At 52.8% G+C, this 22,479-nt stretch overlaps 1 protein-coding gene and 1 long non-coding RNA gene across 2 annotated transcripts in view; one reads left to right on the top strand and one right to left on the bottom strand.

Annotated features, from left to right (window-relative positions):
* Positions 1–412: 412 nt before the first annotated feature.
* Positions 413–10,856, bottom strand: LOC132359947 (uncharacterized). Its single transcript, XR_009500988.1, has 3 exons — positions 10,679–10,856; positions 1,938–2,174; positions 413–1,392 (listed from the first exon to the last, which is right to left on the bottom strand). It is a non-coding gene; the product is annotated as an uncharacterized LOC132359947 (long non-coding RNA).
* The window catches only part of ASB2 (ankyrin repeat and SOCS box containing 2), a 42,904-nt gene continuing 31,250 nt past the window's right edge, over positions 10,826–22,479 (top strand). Inside the window, exon 1 of the mRNA XM_059914880.1 lies at positions 10,826–11,110. The gene's annotated coding sequence lies outside the window, so the exon portion shown is untranslated. The remainder of the gene's footprint in view (positions 11,111–22,479) is intronic.

The raw sequence follows: 22,479 nt of genomic DNA, 5'->3' as shown, positions 1-22,479 counted from the left end.
TAAAGGTCTGCCTTTGGTAGCCCCAAAGGAAACCAGATCACCTCTCCATCATCTCCCCCACAGGCCAGGCCCTCAGTGTGGCCTGCAGAGCTCTCCTGGTCCAGCGCCTGCCGACTCCTCCAGCCCCACGTCTGCCCTTCCCCACACGCTGCGCTCTGCCCAGGCCCACCTCCTGTGGTTGCCCAGCTGGCCACGGGCTCCAAGGCCACGGGCCTTGGCTCATGCTGTGCCCTCTGCCTGCGATGCCCTGCCCCCACCTGTGCACTGAGACAACCTTCACCTGCTGAGACTCAGGGCGGCCTGTTCCTCCTTTGTTGGAAGGTCTCGCGCCCCCCCACCCGCTAACCCCTCCCCCTCCTCCCTTCCCCACCCCCCTCCCCTCCCCTTCCCTCCCCCTACTCCTCTTCCTGGCCCCTGCTCCCTGCCCCCCAGGCTGTGCCTCCCTGGGGCTGGGATGTAGGGTTTCTACATCCCAGCAGCCGACACTGCTTCTGGCTCTTAGTAGAGCTCATGGCATTTAGTTTGTGCCTCGAGGATAAAAATAGTGATAGTTGCAGTTATTGAGCCTCAAGCAGCCACTGCCCTAGACCTTCTCATTTAAACCCTGTATCGGCCCCATGAGGAAGGTGCTGGTTATGGCTCCTGACTTACAGGTGAGAACCTGGGGCCCCGAGAAGGCTGAGTAAGCCGTCCAGCAGCGGGAGAGGGGACATTCAGCAGACCACCCAAGCCGCATCTACTCTAATCCTGCACCAGCCACTGTGCAGAACCTGCCCAAAGGGTGGAGGGAAAGGGCATTGCCGATCCAATAGGGTCCAGTGCAGCCACGTGCAGACGGATGGAGCAAGGCTGGGGGCACTGAGAGAATGAGGCTGCAGAAGGCGGGGATGATCTCTGGGGGGTGACCGCAGAGGCCTCGGAGATCCCACCAAGACCGCCCGGGCAGCATGCGTCAGATGCAGCCTGTTTTGATTCTCTCAGCATCCATGTGCCCCCTGGGGACGCAGCAGCCCTCACCCCGACGGGCACCAGACTGCGTGGGTCAGAAACCAGGCCTCTGGGCACCGCAGCCTGGAGATTATCTTCAGGCCCCAATGGTCCTCATCCCAGGACTTGTGACACAGCAGACACCTGATCCCATTTGGTCAGGCTAAATAGAGACCTAGAGGCCTGGAGAGAAGGACAAGACTGAGGGGCCAGCTGGCCATCTGGGGCCACCCATAGGCCCTGCATCAACAAGAAGAGGAGCCCAGGGGCTGGCAGTCGTCCCCCACAGCACAGCCCTGACTGCTGGCAGAACCGGTGTGCACCCAGGTCACATGCTTCTCGGCGGCCCGGCCAGGAGCGATGACAGTGCAGTTTGGAGGGGATGCTGGCTGGCTTCAGTGGAATCTGGAAAATTGGGAAGTAAGAGAGGAAGGGAAAGAACAGAGAGAGAGAGAGAGAGAATTTTAAATCCAGCCCCTGTATTAACCGAGTGAACTTGGAAACGTATCTTAAAGCCTCCATCTCCTTATCCGTGAAATGGTGACCGCCACATCCGCCCCTCAGGACAGTGTGAGACTGACCACAAGTGCCCATGCTTTTCAAGCTCTCGGCCACCGCATTCCAGTGTCCGCTCACCCCAGGGGTCCCAGGGCCTCCTGGAGGGTCAACCTCGCTGGGGCGTGTACAAGCCCGTGTGTGCGTGGGTGTGGGAGAGAGTGACCTGTGCAAACACATGCATTGACTGAATTCTGCCCAACAGCCAGTTACTTTGCAATTATGTGTAATGGGAGGTTGAATCCCAGGACTCAGAGACTTGTCCAAAACCATTGTTGTCCCACTTTTTATTTCTGGTTTTGAAATATTTACATAGACTTGATTTGAATTCCAGCTGACTTACAATTAGAATTTTTATTCTCAGAGAGCAAAGAGGTGTGGGTACCCCAACTTACAGCTGCTCATTCTGGTTTCAGAGGCGCTCAGAGTCTGGAGGAGCCTGTGTTCTTAACAGCTCTCAGGACCGTGCCTTCCTTCTTTCCTCAGGGCTCCAGAGAGGGGAAAGACTTGCATAGGGTCACACAGAACTTTCCAGAAGGGCCAAGACCAGCACCCTAGAGGCCAGGCCTGAGCTCTCCCCAAGGTGCCAGGTGCCTCTCACCACACACATGCACCAAGAAAGAGAGACAGATCTATATTTTTAGGAAACAAGAGACATCAACAGTTACTTAATATATTTATAAGACTAGTTCATTTGCTAACTGCCCTGCCAACTGGTAGATTAAATTCACCTCTTTTCTTCACTGGAAGAAGGTAAGCTGTGTGTGTAGTGTGTGTGTGATCTAAGCATCAACAGCACGTGTGTGTGTGTGTGTGTGCCTGTGTCTGTTCTGTGTGTCTGTCTGTCTGTCTGAATGCACCAGCTACCAGCAGGGACACCTGGCACTAGCAGGGCTGAGTCCTCCCCCACTTTCCTGCTTAACGGAGAACCCTAAGCTTCATGGTGATCCCTGAAGCTCTTGCTTCTGCTTTGCTTGAACTACGGCTGCATTTCCCTCTGCTGGTGACCTTCAGGGCTGTTTATGAGCCCGTTTCAGTGAGCCATCCCTATAACAATCACAAGGTATTTGAAATCCAAACACCTGGCCCTCCTGACGGCAGCTATTCCTGAAATCCAAAGCCATCCTTGGGGAGCCTCTCTCACTCCTAGCAGACCCTCTTCCCATTGCACCACCTCACCGTGCACATTTTGACCATTAATTCTATGTTGGGGAAGCTGTCCTGTGCACTGTAGGATGTTTAGCAGCGTCCCTGACCTCGACCCACTAGATGCAGTAACATCTAGTAGGAAACCCACCTCCCTCTGTTGTGGCTACCAAAAATGTTTCCAGGAATTGTCAAATGTCCCCTGGGGGGAAACTGTCCCCAGCTAAGAACCACTGTTTTCAACCAACCACCATCCCCTCTGTCTCTATTAGGAAGTTTAAACTAATAACAACATCTAACATTCATTGACGTAAGTTTTTATTCTAAGGAATGTATATATACAGAAGTTCTCCCTTATCCATGGAGGATACGTTCCAAGGCCCTCAGTGGATGCCTGAAATGATGGATAGCACCAAACCCTATATATACTGTTTTTTCCTATACATACATACCTATGATAAAATTTAATTTATAAATTAGGAACAGTAAGAGATTACCAACAGTAACTAATAATAAAATTGAACAATTATAAAAGATATGTGAGTGTGGTCCCTCTCTCTTTCTCTCTCAAAATACCTATTGTACAAATTCAATGCCTTATCCATCTTAACTAAGTGCTCATCACACGCTGTGGCTGTAACTTTTGCAGTTTGAAGTTCAACAGCAAAACTAGCACAAATTTCTTTATCCTTCTTCACAATTTCACAGATAGAAGGTTTATTCTCACGCTAGATCTTATCAACCTCAGCATACGATTTTTTTCTTTTCTTATTAATTTGTGAGCGCTCACCTTTTCACTTAAAAGAAGCACTTCACGGCTTCCCTTTGGCACATCCAAATTGCCAGCATCAGTGCTCTTACGCTTTAGACCCATTATTAAGTAAAATGGTTACTTGAACACAACTACTGTGGTACCGCAACAGTCGATCTGATAACTGAGAGGGCCACTAGGTGACTAACGCCAGGATATGCTGGACAAAGGGATGATTCATGTCCCAGGCAGGACGGAGCAGGATGGTGTGAGATTTCGTCATGCTACTCAGAACCGCTTGCAATTTAAAACTTATGAATTGTTTATTTCTGGAATTTTCCATTTAATATTTTCAGACTGCGGTTGACCAAGGGTAACTGAAACCATGGAAAGTGAAACCGAGGGTAAGGTGGGGACGACTACTATATATAAAATTTAGTGCTTCCCTGGTGGCGCAGCGGTTGAGAGTCTGCCTGCCAACGCAGGGGATGCGGGTTCGGGCCCTGGTCTGGGAGGATCCCGCATGCCGCGGAGCGACTGGGCCCGTGCGCCACGGCTGCTGAGCCTGCGCGTCTGGAGCCTGTGCTCCACAGCAGGGGGGGCCGCGATGGTGAGGGGCCCGCGCACCGCGATGAGGAGTGGCCCCCGCTTGCCGTAACTGGGGAGAGCCCTCGCACAGAAACGAAGACCCAACACAGCAAAAATAAATAAATAAATAAAATTAAGAAGTGTTGTAAGAAAGGTTTAAAAAAAAAAAAAATTTAATCCTTGCAACCTTCCTATGAGGAATAGGTACTATCATTTTTTCCCCACTTTACAGATCAGAAAGCCAAAGCTCAGAGAGGTTAAGTAAGTTGTCCAAGGTCACACAGCTAGCAAGTAGCGGAGCTGGCAGATGACGCGAGTCTTGGTTCTTAGCCACTTGGCTCTGCAAGGGAGATCTGGGGCAGTCAACTTACAAGCAATTCTGTGCTGGGAGTGGCCCCTGCCTGACCCATTGGAGTGGGAACAAGGAAGCACAATGACATTGACACCCAAATAGCCTGTGCTTAAGCCTCCAGCTGGTCACTGGGGCTTGTGGTCTATTGCAAACCACAACCTCCCTGCCTCGAAGCATTTCTGGGAGTCTCCAGGGGGTAATAGGCATTGTAAATGTGCCCATGAGGAGGTCTGGCCTACTTTCTGGGCCCATCCCCCTCTGATGTGGTGGGATTCCTGCCAATTTGCCCAGCAACTTGGGTTTTAGGGTCCAGGGCATGATGTGATTATCAGCCACTATGATCACACCGTCAGCTTGGGAGGGAGCTGCGGAAAAGCAGAATGAATTTCTGGGAGCGGTGGCTTCTGCCTTGTTGAGCCCCTCTCACTCTCCAGCCTCAAATTCCCTTTCCGCAGAAAAAAGACAATGGAGCAGGTGAACCACAGGACCTTCTGGTTCTGACATTTCTTGATCTTCTGACCTCTCAGTTCTCTGTGGGACAGAGGCTATGTGGGCAGAGGTGTCACCAACACCAAGTGCAGGCGAGCCCCAGGAGGGCCTTGGTTCCTCCATCAGGATGATAACACCTCCCTCCCGGGATGGCCATGCAGGTGCCTGGACCCCTGCAGGGGCTGCTAAACGGGGGCATCTGCATCCCTTCCCACCCCCAGGATGTCGGGGCGCCTGGTCCACTGCCTGCCTCCTCCTCAGCCCCGCCTCCCACCCAGAACCCAGGCCCTCCTCATCGCAGCAAGCCCAGGCCCTTCCTCGGAGTGCCAGATCTGGCTGACATCTCTGCAGTGTCACATGGCCACTTTGGACTCCCCGAGAAGCAAGGCCAAGGTGAAGCCGTCAGCCGCCTTTCAGCTGACTGCCCTGCAGAGATGCCAAACGGGTGAGAACTGCATTTCTGGAGCTGTCACTTTGCTCCCCGCAAGCTCTGCCTCCAGAGCGGCTGGCCAGGGGCTGAATACGAGAGGCTCCTGCCCTCACTGCTCCACTGCAGTAATGGAGGGGTGGCACTGGGCCGGCAAGGAGCTGCTGGATCCAGCAGGAAATGCAGCGCCTGACACAGCCTGGCTCACCCCGGGGCAGGAGGGAGGGCCTGCTGCATGCTTGTCTTGGTTGGGAGATGAGATGCCTTTCCCTCTTGCCCAAGGGCAATAGAGAGCTCCCAGATCTGCTTGGAACATGTTTATGTTCGTGGCTAATCTGTTCCCAGCAGCTAACAGTGCTAACTTGAGTTCCCAACAGTGACTCAGGCATGGTGACTCAGGTTGGCCCACAGGGTCAGCAGCCTGCAGGATGGCTCAGTCCAAGGCCCACTCACTGGTCACCTGAGCCTGCCTGACCCATGGGGGATGCCCTCCCCTCCTGCACACACCCTCCCCCTGCAGGTGGCAGGTGGGAAGGAAGAAGTACCGTGGATGAGCGTCTCCTGAGTGCTGGGCCCTGGGTGGGCTGTTTGAGCCCTGGGACCTCATTTAACCCCTTAAGAGCCATGGGAGAGAAGACTCATCCCTCTCCTATTCTCAGACGATGAAACTGAGATTCAGAGAGGTGCAGGGCTGTAGCGAGGGTTGGGCTGGGATTAGCCGGCACCAATGCCCATGCTGGAGACAGGACAGGGCGGTGCTAACTGGGATTGCATGTCGGTGGTGACTCCGCAAGGAAGATGTTGTCTGCACAGGGCTGACCAAGCGCGTCCCCACCAGGCCCAGGACCACCCCCTACTGGGACCTCCTCCAAGGGCAAGACACTTCGCGGAGAAAGAGCTTACAGACAGTTGGCCCTGGGGCTACAGTGCTTCTGCGGCAGATGCTTCCATATCCGAGGGCTGAAGCCCAGGAGCCGAGGTAGAGGGCCTCACTCTGCGTCTCTGGGCAGGGATAACTCGGGGCTGCCAGCCGAGGATGGCTGGTGATTTGTGTGACGGGGGATGAGGTGTAGAGCAGGGAAGTGTGAGGCTGGCTGAGGCCGTGGCTCTGCCATTCCTTTCTGTCCTGCTGGTCTGTCCTGGCCGCTCTTGTCTGAAGGGTCAGTCGTGGATGGTCATGGCTCGGGAAGGCCCCAGCCGGCTGCAAAGAGCTCGTGTCCCACAATGGAGTCTGTGCCTCACATCTGCTAACGGTGATGCAAACCCTTACAAGACCCCATTGTTCCTCCCTTGACATGCATGGGGGCTGCTGGAGGGAGCATGGCCGGGATCAGGCTGCCCTTCGCCAGGCCCCAGGGGCCCCCCCTCATCCTTGAGGGTGTCACCTCCACATCTAGGGTGTTGATGAGCTGTGAGGCTGACCTGCCCTTCTCTCCCATCTGAGGGGCAGGGTTACACCCTCCCTCTGCTTTCTATGAATAGGCAGACTGTCTTCTCTCCCAGGAGTCTGCCTTGGCCCCCAGAGCTGGGAGGTTGATGGGGGTCCGGACTGCTCCAGAAGAAATATACTGTCAGTTGGCCGCACTCCAGAGGGCACAGTGCTCACGGTAAAGAAAGGAAGGGGGTGGGGGACTTCTCTCTGCCTTCTCCTCGCCCCCTCCTTCCTTTCCACAGATGCACCTCCCTCCCTTCCAGGACTTGGGGCCTTCGTCTGCCCTCCCTACCCCTGCAGGCTGCCCTCTGTCCTCTCCAACCCAGAACTCTGCCCAGGGTGTGGATCTCTTTCCTGTCCCTCTTCATCTCTTGAAACCAAAATAAACTGATATTAAGCGGCAGCCAGGGCTGGGGGCCAGGACGCCAAGGCTGCAGAGGTGCTTATTTTAGCGGATGATGTTCCATCACTGGGTCAGAACTGTCCCAGGCACTGAAACACATCCCAGCTCCCACCCCCTTTTCACCCTTCTCTGGCTCTTCCTCTCCTTCCTGAAAGAGGTATCGCTGTCATATGGAAAACATGCTGGGCTTGGCTCCCTCTCTGGTCCCTACTAGGTTTGGGGCTCTATGAACTGCCTCCATCCCCAAAACTTTACTCATTGAATTCAGATTAAAATAAACATGGAGGGAAGCCTGAAAGGGAGAGGTCTGGTGTGTGTGTGTGTGTGTGTGTCTGTGTCTTTGTGTGAGACTGTGTGCAGCCAAGAACCAGGATGATGCTGGTGGACGTGCCACAGCCCTTCCCAGTTTAGATCCAGGAGCTGTGTGGCTTGCATGTAAGCACATATAGCAACAGCCATTTAATGAGCACCTACTATGTGCCAGGAACTGTTGTAGGTACTGATACTCAGCAGTGAACAGAAAGACTATCCAGATGGGACAGACAGGCAATAAACAAGTGACAAATAAATGTATAATAGTTAAGGGGGGGTGATAAGTGCTATGGAGAAAAATGAAGCAGGGTAAGGAGATGGAGAGGGAGGGAGGGGAGGCTCTGTGTAGGATCGGGAGAGTAGAACCCTCCTGGTGCCATGTGTGAGCCCTGGGGGCTTTCTCTTGGTGGCCCAGCCTTCTTTCTGCTGCCCTGCAGGTCGACCAGTTGTTTGGTTTCTGCCTCTGCATCTATGCCCCATTTAGCCCTTTCTGTCCCCATAAAAACCTTCCCTGGAGGACTGTTCCACAGGACCACCTCTGGGGCCTTGCACAAAGGCTCCAAAGATCACTGGGGCCAGGACTTCTCAGATGCTTGTGTAATTTGTAATCAGGGACACATAAATTAAAACTGCAGTGAGCTACCACTATTGATCATCAGAATGGATAATGTGAGAAAAGATGGAAAATGCCAAGTGTTGGTGAGGATGTGGAGGAACTGGAACTCTTACACATGGCAGATGGGACGGTAAGTTGGCACAACAACTTTGGAAAACTGGTAGTGTTCCTGAAACTTAGCCTATGCTGATTTTCTGATCCAGCGATTCCTGTTTTAGGTGTTGACCCGACGGAAATGGATATGGATATTCACCAAAAGATAGTCTAGAAAGTTCACAGCTATGCTATTCATGATAGCCGAAAACTAAGTACCACCCAAAGGTCCATCAGCAGTAGAGTGAATTAACTGTGATATATTCATAGCATGGAAAACTACCCAGCAACAAGGAGGAACAATCCATAACTACATGAAACAATATAGACAGACTTCACACTATACAGTTCAGTGGAGGAAGACACAGACATGACTCCATTCATATGAAGTTCAAACAACTTGACCACTAGCTGTTAGGAGAGTGGTCACCCTTGGCAGGAGGTGGTGGGTGGTGGTATTGAGATGGGTGCAGGGAGCAAAAGGGGTCTTCTGGGGTGCTGGTAATATTCTCTCTTTGACGTAGATGCTGGGGTGTCTGTGAGTTGATTGAGCTGTATGCTTATGATAGGTGTGCTTTTCTGTGGGTATATTATTCTTTAATGAAACGTTTTAAAAAATTGGTGCTGTTCAGGCCTTGCCTCGGATGAATGAAATCAGAATCTCTGGGGGAGAGGCAGGCGTGGCTAAGTTTAATAGGATTCTAACGTACAGCTAAGGTTGGGAATCCCCCGGTTAACCCAACCTGTTCATTTTGGAGTTGAGTGACCTGTGATGTCCACAGACAGGCCAACCCGTGTTTATCTCAGGGTCTGTGGACCTTTATCTGCAGCTTCAAGCCTCCCAAGTGGGATGAGTGAAGGACCAGCGGAACAGCAAATATTCACCAATTTATAGTCGTAGCCTTGCAGGGCTCCTTGTTCTGCCCCAACATTTGGATTCCCATTACCTGGGGGATAGAGCTGCGACTAAAAGCATTGGCTTTTGCATCAGGCAGATGTGGTTCAAACTGCTAAACCGTCACTTATAGATTCTGGGATTATTGACAAACTCCCCAGCCTCTCTGAGCCTCAGTTTTCTCATCAGTGAAATGGGGTGACAGTAGCACTTGCTGGAAAAGTTGTGTGAGTACAGCCAGAAGACATTATCATATATGAGTCAAAGTGTATCTGGCCAGTCCCCTCCCCCTGCTGTCCACCCCCAATGCACTTTCTGTTCCCTGTGATGCTTCACCCACCATTTGGGCTCTTAATTTTCAAAAGATGAGTGCAGGCACAGGCAACAGGATTTGGAGACTGAGTTTCTCCAGCTTTCTTGACTCTAAGTGGTTTGTCTGGACTGGCAGGGAGAGGCAAGGCAGAGGGTCACCTGAGAAGGGGCCCTGTGTCTGCCCATGGCCCGGCCCTCCCAGGCCAAATCTGAGGTCTGTGACACATTGACAGCAGAGGAATCTGTGCCCCATGTCTGGCAGGGATCCCAAGGAAGCAGCAGGACCCCAGGGATGCATTCCATGGAGTCCACTAGAACTCCTTCCTACTGAGAAAAATTCCCAGACATTAAAGAGCCCTAGACAGCCGCCACCTTCTCCTGCACCCCGCCACCATGGCACACAGTCTGGGAGGGGCTGAGTGTGAGCTGTCCTTGAAGGGTCACCAGCCACAGTGGCCTGGGGGGACTGTCCCAGCGGGAGTGATGTGAGTAGCTGGGAGACAGCCTGAGACTAATCATGTCCTCCCGTCCTCAGCCCCGGGTCAGCCCTCCAGAACACTGACCCTACCACAGGGCACCCTGAACTCACTGAGATTTATTTCCAGATGAACTATGCAAAGTGAGCCACGCCAGGGGGTCATAAATCCAATATCTTGAAAGGGGGAAGGGGTCTTTGAAATTGAAATTATTTTCCATTTAGAGGAATAACACCAAGTGGCACTTGCAGCCCCCTGACTCTGACGCCTGAGATCTGAACGCAGATGCAGGCATGTGGGTGCCTGGCATCCTGTGTGCTCAGTGCGTGTGCCTCCATGGGTGTTGTTTTTTTTGCCACCCGAGGCTGACATTTTGTGGCACTCCATCAATTCCAGAAACGGGGTATTCTTCCCTGGCCCTGGAGGAAGGGCTCCCTTCTGCCGTGTGCCTCCGCTCAAGGCTTGCCCACATGCTTATTTGCCCTTTGTAGCTCCAGCCCCACCCCATGGCCTCCAGCAGCTGGATCCTGGTACCTCCAAATATCAGGCTCTGCCACCTGCTACGCACGCAGTGATTTCTGCAAAGGCCCTTACACTGGACCCTCTCATCTTCCCTTCCCTCTCGTTCAGCCCATCTTCCTCCCTGCCTTCCTGCCTGCTCTCAATCTCCCTCCTTCCTCTCCTCTTTCCCAGCCTCCCTGTCTCCTCTCCTTCCTCTTACTTCTCTTCCCTCCATCCTCTCTTCCCACTTTTCCTCTTTTCTCCCCGTTCTCTTCCCTTCTCATCTCGCCTACAATTCCTTCCTTGCTCTTGTGTCTTTATCTCCCAGCTCCGTGTCTCTTACCCTCTGCATCTCTCTCCTCTCTCGCTCCCTCCTGGGGAGTTCCAGAAACATATCCATATATGGCCTCCATGTCAGGGATCACAAGTGATGACATCACGGGAGGGCCAAAGCTCCGAGATGCTCTCCGAAGTGCAGTCCGTAATTGACGCGCCCTGGAGGAACCAGGATCGCGGCTTCCCCAGTGCAATCTTTAAACAGGAAATCTGAGATTCATAACATCTTATAGCTTGGCTTGCCATCATTGGTCATGCGGTGGGCCCGAAATAAACTCCCTGCTTCAAAGGAGAGTGTTTCAGAACTGCCTGGCACAGCAACCAGGAGCCCAGGGCCAGGGCAGAAGGCAAGCTCAGGGAGCATGTTCTGAATTAAGACACTCTCAAGAAAATCTTTTTTATTACCCCTGAATTGTACCCTTGTTTCAGAGCCTAACAGGTAATGCATGCTTTCAACTTTCTTTTACAGAAAGATTGCTTGTCTGGCTGGGGCTTACCGCTGCAGTGCCTATTTGTAACCTCTTAAAGTCAAAGTATGTTCTTGCGTCTCCCTCTTTCTCTTATTCTCTTGAGTTATAAAGCGAGCTGGTGACTTTCATTTTGGATTTGGGGGACAAGAATCGGCTGTTTGCACGTACTTGTCCGATCTTCTGGAGGATTCTTGCTCAGAATATCACTCTGCTGTGCACTTCTAAAAATGGAAATGTAAAAGGAGTTATCAATGATGCTATTGTTGGTTCCATAGGCCTTGGGCAATGTCTGTGTCAGACAAATGAATTTCAGACATGCTTTCAGGTTGAATGAAAGATATTGTCATGCATGGGGGCGTCAATTTCATGTGCCATTTATGGAACATCCATGTGTGTGCAGTATTGTGTGTGGCGGGAGCAGGCGATAGCAACCTTGGATGCCATGGGCTATACCTACAATGACGTGGGGTTTAGGAGAGGGAATAGAATCTGCAAACAAGAACTATGACACCACGTAAAGAATGAGAAGCGTTGTGTGTGTGTAAACATGAGGACATATTCAAGGAGGTGATGGCCTTTGAAAGGATGGGTGGATGTCTTCAGGTGGGTGGAGGGTGGGTGGGAGAGGGGCCTCCAGGTGGAGGGGTGGCTCGGGCAAAGGCAGACAAGCCGGGGTGGGTCTGGGCGGATGGTGGGAAGCGCAGTGTGGCTATAGCAAAGGGTCAGGAGGTGAGAAGCGGGGGTGATGCTGGGAGGGGGAGCCGGGGGTGGGGATGGGGGACGCAGGTCCCACCAGGCGAGGCAGGAAGATGGAACATTTTCTGATCATTTTTGAGCAGAGGAGGCGTGGGCGGAATCTGACTTCAGGCATCTCCTCAGGAAGCCGGGGGGATGGCCCGGAATGAGGAGGCAGGGAGGCAGTGACCCTTAGGTAAGTGACGAAGACCTGAGTCGGGGCAGAGGCCAAGCCCCCTGCCCAGGATGGAAGAGCTTATGTGTGAGATAGGGGCTGAGGGAGTTCACAGGGGCCCAGGCAGATCCTGAGGGGCCAGCCCACCAGCCGTAGGCCCTGATCTCTGCTGTCGGAGGCCTGGGGCAGAGCGCAGTGCGGCAGCCAGGGGCAGATGCTCCAGTCACTTCTGGAACAGTTGGACGGGTCCCGACAGCTGGTGGCAGGTCTGTTTACAGCACAGCCTCCTCCAGGGGCTGGCAGCTGCCTCCACCTGGCACCCTTCTTGTTTGCATCATCCATTCTTGCACAAACAGGCCAGCCCATGATGCCCTCCTCCTCCTCCTCGGGGTGGGGACCCCGTGTGATCCACCCCTGGTGACCTTACAATTAATAAGAGTAATCAATATCTGTGAGTGTTCATTGAGCGTTTACCGTGAGCCAGGCACTGAGTCCAGGGCTTGCGGTGGTTGCTCTCAATGACTCTTCTCATGGGCATAAGTTAAAGGTGATGGTTACTCCCATTTCCCGGATGTGGAAACTGAAGTCCCGAGAGGTTAAGGGTCTCGCCTAAAGCCGGACAGCTAGGAGGAGTTGGAGCTGGAACTCAAATCCTGGCCTCTTGGCCGATGGGCCTCCAGCGCCCACAGTCTAAGCCGTGGTCTCTGCGGCCTCCCAGGGGACTGGCACTGTGGTAAACAGACACGTCCTGGCACCTTCGAAGCATCATAAGGTGCCGTATATTGTGGACAGGCTGGATCCAAGAGAGTCTTCCCAAAGGAGGCGCAAAAATATCTCTGGACCCACCCACTGTCCTTCCACTGCTGAGCTGTGGAGGGTCAGGCTGCCCCAAGTGGGCGGCTGTCGCAGGACTTGTTTACATCTTTACTTCTCATCCTCAGCACCTTCTTCTGGACTCATCAATGCCTGGGAGTATCAGTGAAGTCGCTAAGAGCTTTGCGGTCGAGGGAAACGTTTTGGGGAGATGGTGGTAAGGTAAAAGTCAGGTGATTCCTAACCCGCCTGAATTTTTTAAAGAAAAGCACACAGAAGAGAGGGGTGGAAAAAGAGAGGAGAAGTAGAGAGAGAGAAGAAAAAGATTTAAATAAAGGCAGGAGAGCAAAAAGCAGACCAACAAAAACAGAAAGGAGAACAATCCTAGCTGATTTTGGTGTGATCTCAAATAAAACAATTTCCAGCCAGTCCTGCGTGTGGTTAGGTTGGGTGAGGAGGGGGGCTCTGGGAGGGCACCCCTGCCCCTCCTGAGACTTCCCCCTCTGAAGCCTGGAGTGAGAGCTTCCAGAACCTTCTGCCACCCAGGGGCCAAGATGAGGGAGAGTCCCTGTCCTCCAGGTACCCAGAATAGGGCTAGGCAAGGCCATACGTGGGCTGCAGAGGGGTGGCGCTGCAGCTGTCAGAGGCTCAGCCCCACACCGGTGAGCCGGCCCCTCCTCACCCCAGCCCAGGGTGCTGGCACAGATGGCAAAACAAGGCATTCGCTGAGCCCTGGACAGAGACTGGGGCAGGGCCCTAGAGTCCTGCATCCAGACCTGTATGTGCCAAGCCAGCCAGGCTGGCTGCAGCAGGAAAAGGCAGGGAGATGGACCAGGAGGAGCTTGGGAAGGCGCCTAGCTGTGCCAGGGTCAGCATAGCTAGGGGTCACCTCCAGCCCCTGCAGGGCCCGGGGGTGAGAGACGTGTCCTCCACTTGGGAGGCTGAACTGACGGTAACCCACGAGCCTGGGGACTCAATAGCATGGGGCCCACAGAGATAAAACTTGGCATTCACTGATGCTTTTCTTAGCTGGTGCTCATGGCACCGCTTCAGATTGTGGGCCTTTGGGGCTGTGTGGAGTTTATGCTTCTCCTCGGAAAATGGAATATTTTCTACCAAAAACAGGAAAGAGGATTTTTTCCTCTTGTTCGTTCTTCTTCCCTCTCTCCCTCTCACCCTCCTTCTCTCTTCCTGTTTTGGGGTAGCTTCCTCAATGTACAACAATAAGTAAATAATCTTCTAAAACTTGTCATCAGGGTCCTCGACCACTTGTGAGTGATTCATCCTGATTCAGGTTAGCAAGGGGCACTCAGCTCATTTCAGATGGAGTTTTGGTCTCCAAAACCTACAGTGGGCACAGAGGGTCTGGGGGTGTGATGACGTGGGAGCGGAAGCAGCTTTGGACAGGTTCAAATCCCTGGCCGTCACCTCCTACCTGGGTAATTTGGGCCTGTCATGCCCCGTCCCTGGGGCTCAGCTTTCCCTCCTGGGCTATGGGGTCAGCTGTGGTCAGATCCCCTTGGTAACCTCCAACAACCCTGGCCCAGCTTCGGAAACCTCAAGTCCTAACTCCCGAGAGAAGCCGGCAGTGTGTAACCAGCATCAAAGTTTCTTGGATTAGCAGAGCTTGGAGGGGCTTTGGAGCCTTAGAGTCTGGACAAAAGGCTCAAATCTCATTAGCTGCCAGGCCCTGGACACCAGTAGCCAAAGGCTTGTCAGCACTGCCTGTTACAAAGGCCCACCCTGGGGCTTTGACCTGGGCCCCTCTGGGGGCCAATGAAGGTGGCCTGGATTCCACTCTACCTCCCCGCAAGGCCGGCTCACCCCTTAGCCAGAGCAGAGACTTCCAGAGTAACTAACCCCTGGCCACTGCCCTAAATATTCGGTGTCAGGAGGTCCGATGAAAAGAGGGGCAGGCAGACTCTCTGCCACTTACAATCTGGGCCTCAGTCTCCTCATCTGGGCAATGGGAAGAATCCTCCCCTGCCTCCGGAGGTTTTGAGAAGTCAAATGGTGCAATACATGAAATTGGCCAGGAAACAGTGCAGGGACCCACAGCACCAGCCTTTTTATTTTTATTTTTCAAAATTTTATTGAAGTATAGTTGATATACTGGAGCCAGCGTTTGGGGCCCCGCAAAGGAGGCAAAAGAGGAGCTCCTGGAAGCCTCAGGGGTGGAGCCAGTCTCCCCTGTTCCAAGCGGGCCTTGAATCTCGACCACCGCTCCCTCCACAGGCCCCTGGCTTGACTGGCCGGGCACACTACACTCTCGCTTTCCCTGGGAAAGGGCTATTTTTTTCAGGTGTACAGCAAAGTGATTCAGTCATATATATATATGTTCTTTTTCAGATTCTTTTCCATCATAGGTTATTACAAGATATTGAATATAGTTCCCTGTGCTATACAGAAGATCCTTGTTGTTTATCTATTTTATATATAGTAGTGTGAGCACCAGCGTTTTCTACGGTTTAGGTTTTAAAGCCATAGGACCCAGGAAGGGGAGAGAATGTTTTAATGTTTTACAATCACGAGCTCTCCAGCTGGAAGTGTTTCCCCAGATTTCCTAGGACCCCTCTGGATCCTGGGGGAACAGCAGATCAGAAAGATAAGCTTTGCCGTAAACATACTGGGCATTGCAAGGAGTGGGGTTGAGGACCCTGGGGGCCAAGGAACAGCCCAGGTCAATTCCTCACTTCCTCATATGGCCCCAGGCTCGCCAAGCAGCAGGTGTTTAGGACTGCCTTGGGCTAAGGTCATGTGATGTGAGGCCCTGAAATGGATAGATAGATAGATAGATAGATAATTAATTTAGTTTAACCCAGGCCTATACTCAAAACTTAAAAAAAAACTGGAGGCTGTGGGTTACATAGGATGAGGACTAGGTGTGAAGTCAGAAGATGTAGCCTCTGGTCTCTTCCTCATCAGTTTCTTCCTGCTGTGCCTCAGTTTCCTCATCTGTAGAATGGGAACAGTACCCTCATCACAAATCTATCATGCAGCTCAAGCTAACAACATACGTGAGAGTGTAAATGAGCTGCAAAGGGAGGCATTAGGGCTGTGGTTCTCCCAGTGCTTGTTGCAGTGTCTGAACCATAGTGCTTTGCATAAGAGCTGAATTGCACAGTCCACACTCACACCTAAAACATCCAAGTGGACCCTGCCTGATATACTCATCCCGCCCTTACTACGTGTGGCCCTGATCCAGGAACTAAGTGCTCACCAGAAACCCACTATTGTCATTTGTAGGTGGTCACCTCATACATGACTTCAAACCCAGGATGGGGAGGAGTGGGTTGGGCTGTGGGTCCTTCTGAAGTTCCTAGGACAGCAGGTCATGTCAGCAGGAAGGGAGGCGGCAGAGGGAGGGGCCCTGGGGAGCAGTGGATTTGGAAGTGGTGGGGAGAAGCCATCCTGCACCCAGGCTGGGTTTAGGGAGAGCGTGGCGATCTCCCTCCTTCCCAAGCTCTGACCCCATTACTGACCCCTGGGGCCACCCAGCGGGTCTCTGCAGCGTCCCTCGGGGCTGCCCGGGACAGCCTGGGGGCCGACAGCCACAGCCGACCCTCCTGACCACAGCTGTCGGGGGAAAACAGTTTGCATGGAAACTGCCAGCTGGGAATGAGTTCCAGGTGACAGCATCTCAGCAGGAATGGGTCAGAGCAGAGAACTGCAGCATCCTGGGAGCCATGGACTAATGTTAGCAGATTTTACTGGGCCACCGGGCACATGCCGAGTGCCCTGTCCCACATTTCTATATGTTACCTCGTTTTGTCTGACAGCACCTCTGTAGGCCAGATGCTATTATTATCTCCATTTTACAGAGGGGCAAAACGAGGCGGGGGGGTGGAGTAACCTGCTCCCTGTCACACGGCCAGCTGGTGGCAGAGCGGGGTTTGAACTCAGGCAGTCAGACACCTGTGGTCACGCCCTCTACCACGCACAGTGTCTTCTCATAATAGCTGTGCTTCCAAGGTTTGACCTAATCATTCATTCACCTGCCCATCCAACATTTATTAAGTACCTACTGTGTACCTGGCCTTGGGTATGTCCTGGGGTTATGGCACAAATGTGATACAGGCTTGCTCTGTGGAAGTTTCCAGACTCTCTAGCAAGCCAGGCCCACAGTGGGCAGTCAGAGCACTAGAACGTCAGGGGTGCCCTTGGAGGCAGCTCTGGATGCCTCAGCCGTCAGATCAGGGAGACTTCCTGGTGGAGGAGCTGCATGAACTGCGTCTGGAAGGATGACTAGCCAGGGGATGAGGCCGGGAAGGGAAGGGAAGGCAGATGAATGGAGGACAGGAAGCCGCTTGTCTGGGCTCTCACTCCTGACTCAAGTCCCCGGCTGAGGGGGAGCTTGATGCCCTGGAGGATGACCACCAGTCCCTTTCCTGCCCCCAACCCTGCCAGCCACACTTCCCACCCCCAGTTTCTGATAAAACATCCAGGAAGCCACTCTTCCCTCCACAGGCCCCCAAATGACTACAGAGACCCCACCGCAGCTCCCAGGCACACCCTAGCTGTCAGGGAGCCTGGATTTGCAGAGAGGGGAAGGAACTGGGGAGAAGAAGGACCACTTTTCAAATGTTATTATTTAGTCCTCACTCCAGTCCTGCAGGGGGGGGTGTCCATGTTTCTATGCCCATTTCACAGATGTAAAAACTGAGGCCCAACTTAGAAGAGCACTGGCTGTGGATGGACCAGGCACTGTTCTGAGTGCTTTACTGTGTTAACTCAAGGAGCCCCGTCACAGCCACTGTTATCCCCATTTTATAGCTGCCCTGGGAGAGGTGGGGGCTCCCCTGGAGCCAGCATTTGGGGCCCCACAAAGGAAGCAAAAGAGGAGCCCCTGGGAGCCTCAGGGGTGGCTCCAGTCTCCCCTGTTCCAAGCTGGCCTTGGATCGGCCACTCTCGACCACCGCTCCCTCTTCAGGCCCCTGGCTCGACTGGCAGGGCCCACTACACTCTCGCTTTCCCTGGGAAAGGGCTATTTTTTAATCCCAATCAGCCTTCCAGAGGGTCCCTTGAGACCGCTGGCCTCTCTCCAGGACTCAGGCCCAGAAGGTAGCCTAGCCCCCAGGCTGAGGCCTCAGAAATCATGCTGGACAGCACGAAGATGAGGAGAAACTGAGGGCAAGAGAGGGGCAGGGCATCACCCAGGATCTCACCTCCTCACCCCTACCCTCACTCTGCCATGACATAGATACTCTTTTAGGTCCATTTTACAGGTGGAGAAATTGAGCTTCTAAGAGGTCACAGAGCTAATAACCAGCAAAGCTGTGATTTGACCCTGGCCAAGCTGACCCCATCTGCTGCTTCTTTTCTTTTCTTTTTTTTCATTTTTTGGCCGTGCAGCGTGGCCTGCAGGAACTTAGTTCCCCGACCAGGGGTCAAACCTGTGCCCCCTGCAGTGGACACGTGGAGTCTCAACCACTGGACCGCCAGGGAAGTCCCCTATAGGCTGCTTCCTAACTGCCCCCTCATGCTAAGGCTGAGCAGTTCCACCTGCCAGTGTCCCTGGCAGCAGCCCTAGCCTGTAATCGCACAGGCCCAATGATGGGGAAGTAGCCTGGTATCACACACTTCCTTCCCAACGGCCAGGCCCAGCGCTAGGCCTGTCCATGCTTGAATCTCTTAATTCTACTACCACCTCCTTAACAACAGTACTTACCAGGGTCTCTGTTTTGAACGTGAGGATTCTAAAGATGGGGACTTACTCAAAGCCCCTCAAAGGCTAAGGATCTCAGTGAGAAAATCAAGAGATGTCCGGCCCCACAGTGAGGGTAGGGAAGTTCTTCTCCCTCAAGGTCCCTTCAAGGTCAACCCCCATCTGTGGGAACCCACCATGGTCCCCACCGCACAGGTGCCGGGTTGGGTGAGGATGGCTATATTACCCCTGCCTGCTCAGAACCCTTGTGAGTGTCACTTACTTGGATGGGTGTCCCTGGAATTCCCAGAATGAGCACTGGATTTGAGGTAGGAAGCTGGGGCTCCAAATCCATACTTTCCAGCTGCCTGTCCTCATGCAAACCTTTCCCTTCCCCTTTCTGAACCTTAATTGCCTCGTCTATCAAATGGGATCAATCACGTAGGGGCATCAAGTCCTTTTGAAAAGAGTGAGGATGCAGAAGAATTAATAAGTTAATTCAACAAAAAATGTTCTTACTTTCTAGGGCTCTTGTCAGGGCAATGCCATGGAATAAGTGACAAAAGGGAAAGTCTCTGGACACTGTCTGATCCATGGGGGAGGGCCTGGGGAGTCTGGAATTAGCTGCGGGAGATGGCAGTTCCAGGTAACCATCACCTGGCTGCCCTTGCCTCCCTAGGAATCTGGTCAAGGAAGGGGTGCTTGCTGGAGCCGGGTGCTGTCCATGTACCTCTGAGCTACCCATACCAGGCTGCAGGGCCAATGCTGCCTCAGGGTGAGGGGCTGGAGGGGTCCCCTCCCAGCTGCCTGCACTTGACCAGCACATGTATATGGCTCCTTCAACACGGTGAAGTGGGTTGTCTCATTCCCATTTTTACTGATAAAGAAACGGAGGCCCAGAGGGGAAGTGACTTGACCAAGGTCACATAGCTAGTAAGTTGCAGAATTGAAACTAGACCTAGGGTTCCTGACATTCAGATCTGAGATCCTTCCATTCCTGCTTGGTTAGCTATTCCCCCATGAACAATGCTAAGCGCCATACATATGGTGGACCTGTTGAAGTGACCATAAGGGACCCCCAGGGACAGAGAGTTTGGTGTTCACTAGCACAGAGCTAACCAAACATCTCAATGAGTTGTAGAAGCTTTAGAACTGGAAGAACCCTTGGACACTTTCTAGCCAAAACCCTCTTTTTGCCATGAGAAAACTGAGGCCCAGAGAGGGACAGGGATGTGGCCGAGGTCACACAGCACTTTAGCATCAACTTGGAAACCATAACCCAGGTCTCTGACTCTTAGTCCAGTGCTCTTCCCCCTCTCCCCTGGCCTGGAGCAGATGCCCTCAGGCGAGGGCACCACGACGCTGGGCAGGCACTGGGCATCGGCACTTCCGGTCAAGGTAGCACCACATGAACTGAGCCTCTGCCTTGTGCCAGGTGGGGGTAGAGCCAAACTCCAGCCCTGGAAAAGTCAAGGCAGGGACCTCAGGCACAGGGAAGCAAAGAAGGGGTGGGAAGCAGGGCCTGGGTCAGCTGGGGGTGGAGACCACCTGGCTGCACAGTGCCCCCTTCCAGGATGGAAGAGATGGAGGGCAGGTTCTAGTCTATCCCGCCATTTAACAGATGGAAAAACTGAGAGCCTGAGAGAGAAAGAGAAATGCTCATGGCTGAGCTGGGACGTAAACCCCCAAGTCTCTTGATTGCCGGTCTTGGGCTCTTTACACAATAAACAAAACTGAGGTTGTCGGTGCTGCAAAATAATAATAATGGTAACAATAATAATAATAATAGTACCCCAAACATTAGGCACAAAGTGATTTTGAGGTCAGAATGCCCCTTTTCCCTCCCCTAGTGTGGAGCACAGAGCAGCTACGTGACAGTTGATGTGGAGCTGCATTGGCTACCTACTAAAATTGGCAAGGAAGCCTTGAACATTGCAGTGTTTGGCCGCCAGCCATGGAGGCTTTGAGCCCTTGGTCTCGGGTGGGACTAGAGCCTTGGCATGTTTTCAAGACACTCAGTCAGGGCTAAGAACCATGCTTTAAGATGATTTTTGACTGCATATAGCAAAAACTCCACCTACCATTGGCTTAAACCATAAGGATCTTCAGTCTTTACCTAATAAGCAGGCCAGGATGGGCAGACCCAGCACAGGTTCAGCAGCTCAACAATATAATGAAGGACTCAGAAGACCTGTCATTCACTCCGTCAAACTCACTGTTGTGACACTGTCCCTCTCATGGTTACAAGATAGCTGCCACCACTCCAAGCAGCAAGTCCTCCAGCACAAAGCAGGGGTGTGGGCGAGGAGTCTTTTCTTCACTGCTTTCTCTTTTATTAGGAAAAGGAAAGTCCTTCCTGGGAGACCCCAGCAGAATTTCCTTTATGTCTCTTTGGACAAAACCAGGCTACATGCCTACCCCTAAATTAGTCACTGGCCAAGGGAGTGAGATTGTCCCAATTGTCTTGGAACAGTCATGCTTCATCCATGGAAGAGGGCACACTGCTGCCTGAACAGAGCCAGGTTCTGCTATCAGAGAAATTGGGGGAAATGGCTGTTGGGTGGGCAATCAAGAGGGTCTGCCGTGCCCTACGATAGTGGAGACAGACAGCCACCTGCACAGTAAACTTGAACCAGGCATTCTCCCCTCGTAAGGCACTGGCCTTGGGAAGACGACCCAGGGTCAAGTCCACACATGAACTACTGACCACAGCCCGGAGGGAGAAGTTCTAGCAGCAGAATGCTCCTTGGAAGAAACTGGGTAGGCTTCCTGGAAGAGGAGGCACTTGCTCTGGGCCTTGAGGAATGAGAAGGAGTTCTTAAAATGCAGGAAGGAGGGAGATGTGTCCAGCACAGCTCAAGTAAGGGCACTGGGGTAGGAGCCACGGTTGGGTTGGGGGAGAGGTGTGCCCTCGCCTTACTTGGAAAGTCAGGGATGCAGAGGAAGAGGGTGAAGGGAGAGTGGGGACTGGATTTTGAAGAGGTGGAAGGGCAAGGCAAGGCCTGCAGGCTTTATTCTGTTAGGCAAAGGAGGGACTTGGTGAGGTCTGGGGTGTGGGGCTGGGAGACCAGCATGAAGGCCACTGCTGAGGCCGAGCAGGAGGAAGTCAAGGCCTGAACCAGGCAGAATCGGTGGGGAGAAGCAGGTGGAGGGGAGTGACACCAGGAAGGCTGAGGCAGGGCACAGAACCGTCGTCCCCAGATGCCCCTGTGCTGCTAATCTGCTGCCTTCGGAGCTGCAGCCTCTTCTAGCTGTGTTTGGAAAACCCAGATTTGTTTGATAATAACAACTCTCATTTGCTAGTGCCTTACAGAGCAGTAGGTGTTACTCTTAGGGCTGTGACAGGAATTAGACAGAAGAATATCTACCAAGGGTTCAGCCCATGTCAGATCCCACCCCTCGCCCCGCTCCCACCCCAGATGGGTGCCCCCCCTCTGCTTGTGCTTTACGGCTGGTCCTCCTGCCAAGTGGTGGTTCCCAGTCACCCGTGGAGCCCTTCGAAGAAGTGTGATGCTCAGGCCACACTCCCAGAGATTCTGACTTAATGGGTCCGAGACGGGGCCCAAACACCAATCCTTGTTAGAATCGGTTTTATATTCTTTTAAGTAGATGTGTTACTGTGGTATAATGTACAGAAATGTACAGATCATACCTGAATGGCTCCAGGGATTCTTACAAAGGGAACCAACCAACCATGTAACCACTTAGATCAAGAAATACAGCGTGACTGGCCCCCCTCATGTTCCCTCCCACCTAGTAACCCCCAAAGGTAACCACTCTCCCGACTTCTATCACCAGAAGTTAGTTTTGCCTGTTCTTGAACTTCGTACAGATTGAATCGTGTATGTATGTTCTTCATTATCTGACTTGTTTTGCTCACTCAGGTTTGTGAGATGCCTCCTGTTATTGTGTGTAGTGGCAGTTTGACTATTTCAATGGTGCATATTATCCATCACATGAATATACCACAG

The sequence above is a fragment of the Balaenoptera ricei genome, chromosome 2 (assembly GCF_028023285.1).
Source record: "Balaenoptera ricei isolate mBalRic1 chromosome 2, mBalRic1.hap2, whole genome shotgun sequence".
Lineage (NCBI taxonomy): Eukaryota > Metazoa > Chordata > Mammalia > Artiodactyla > Balaenopteridae > Balaenoptera > Balaenoptera ricei.
The sequence above is the reverse complement of the archived record's forward strand: the minus strand, read 5'-3'. Positions and strand labels throughout refer to the sequence as shown.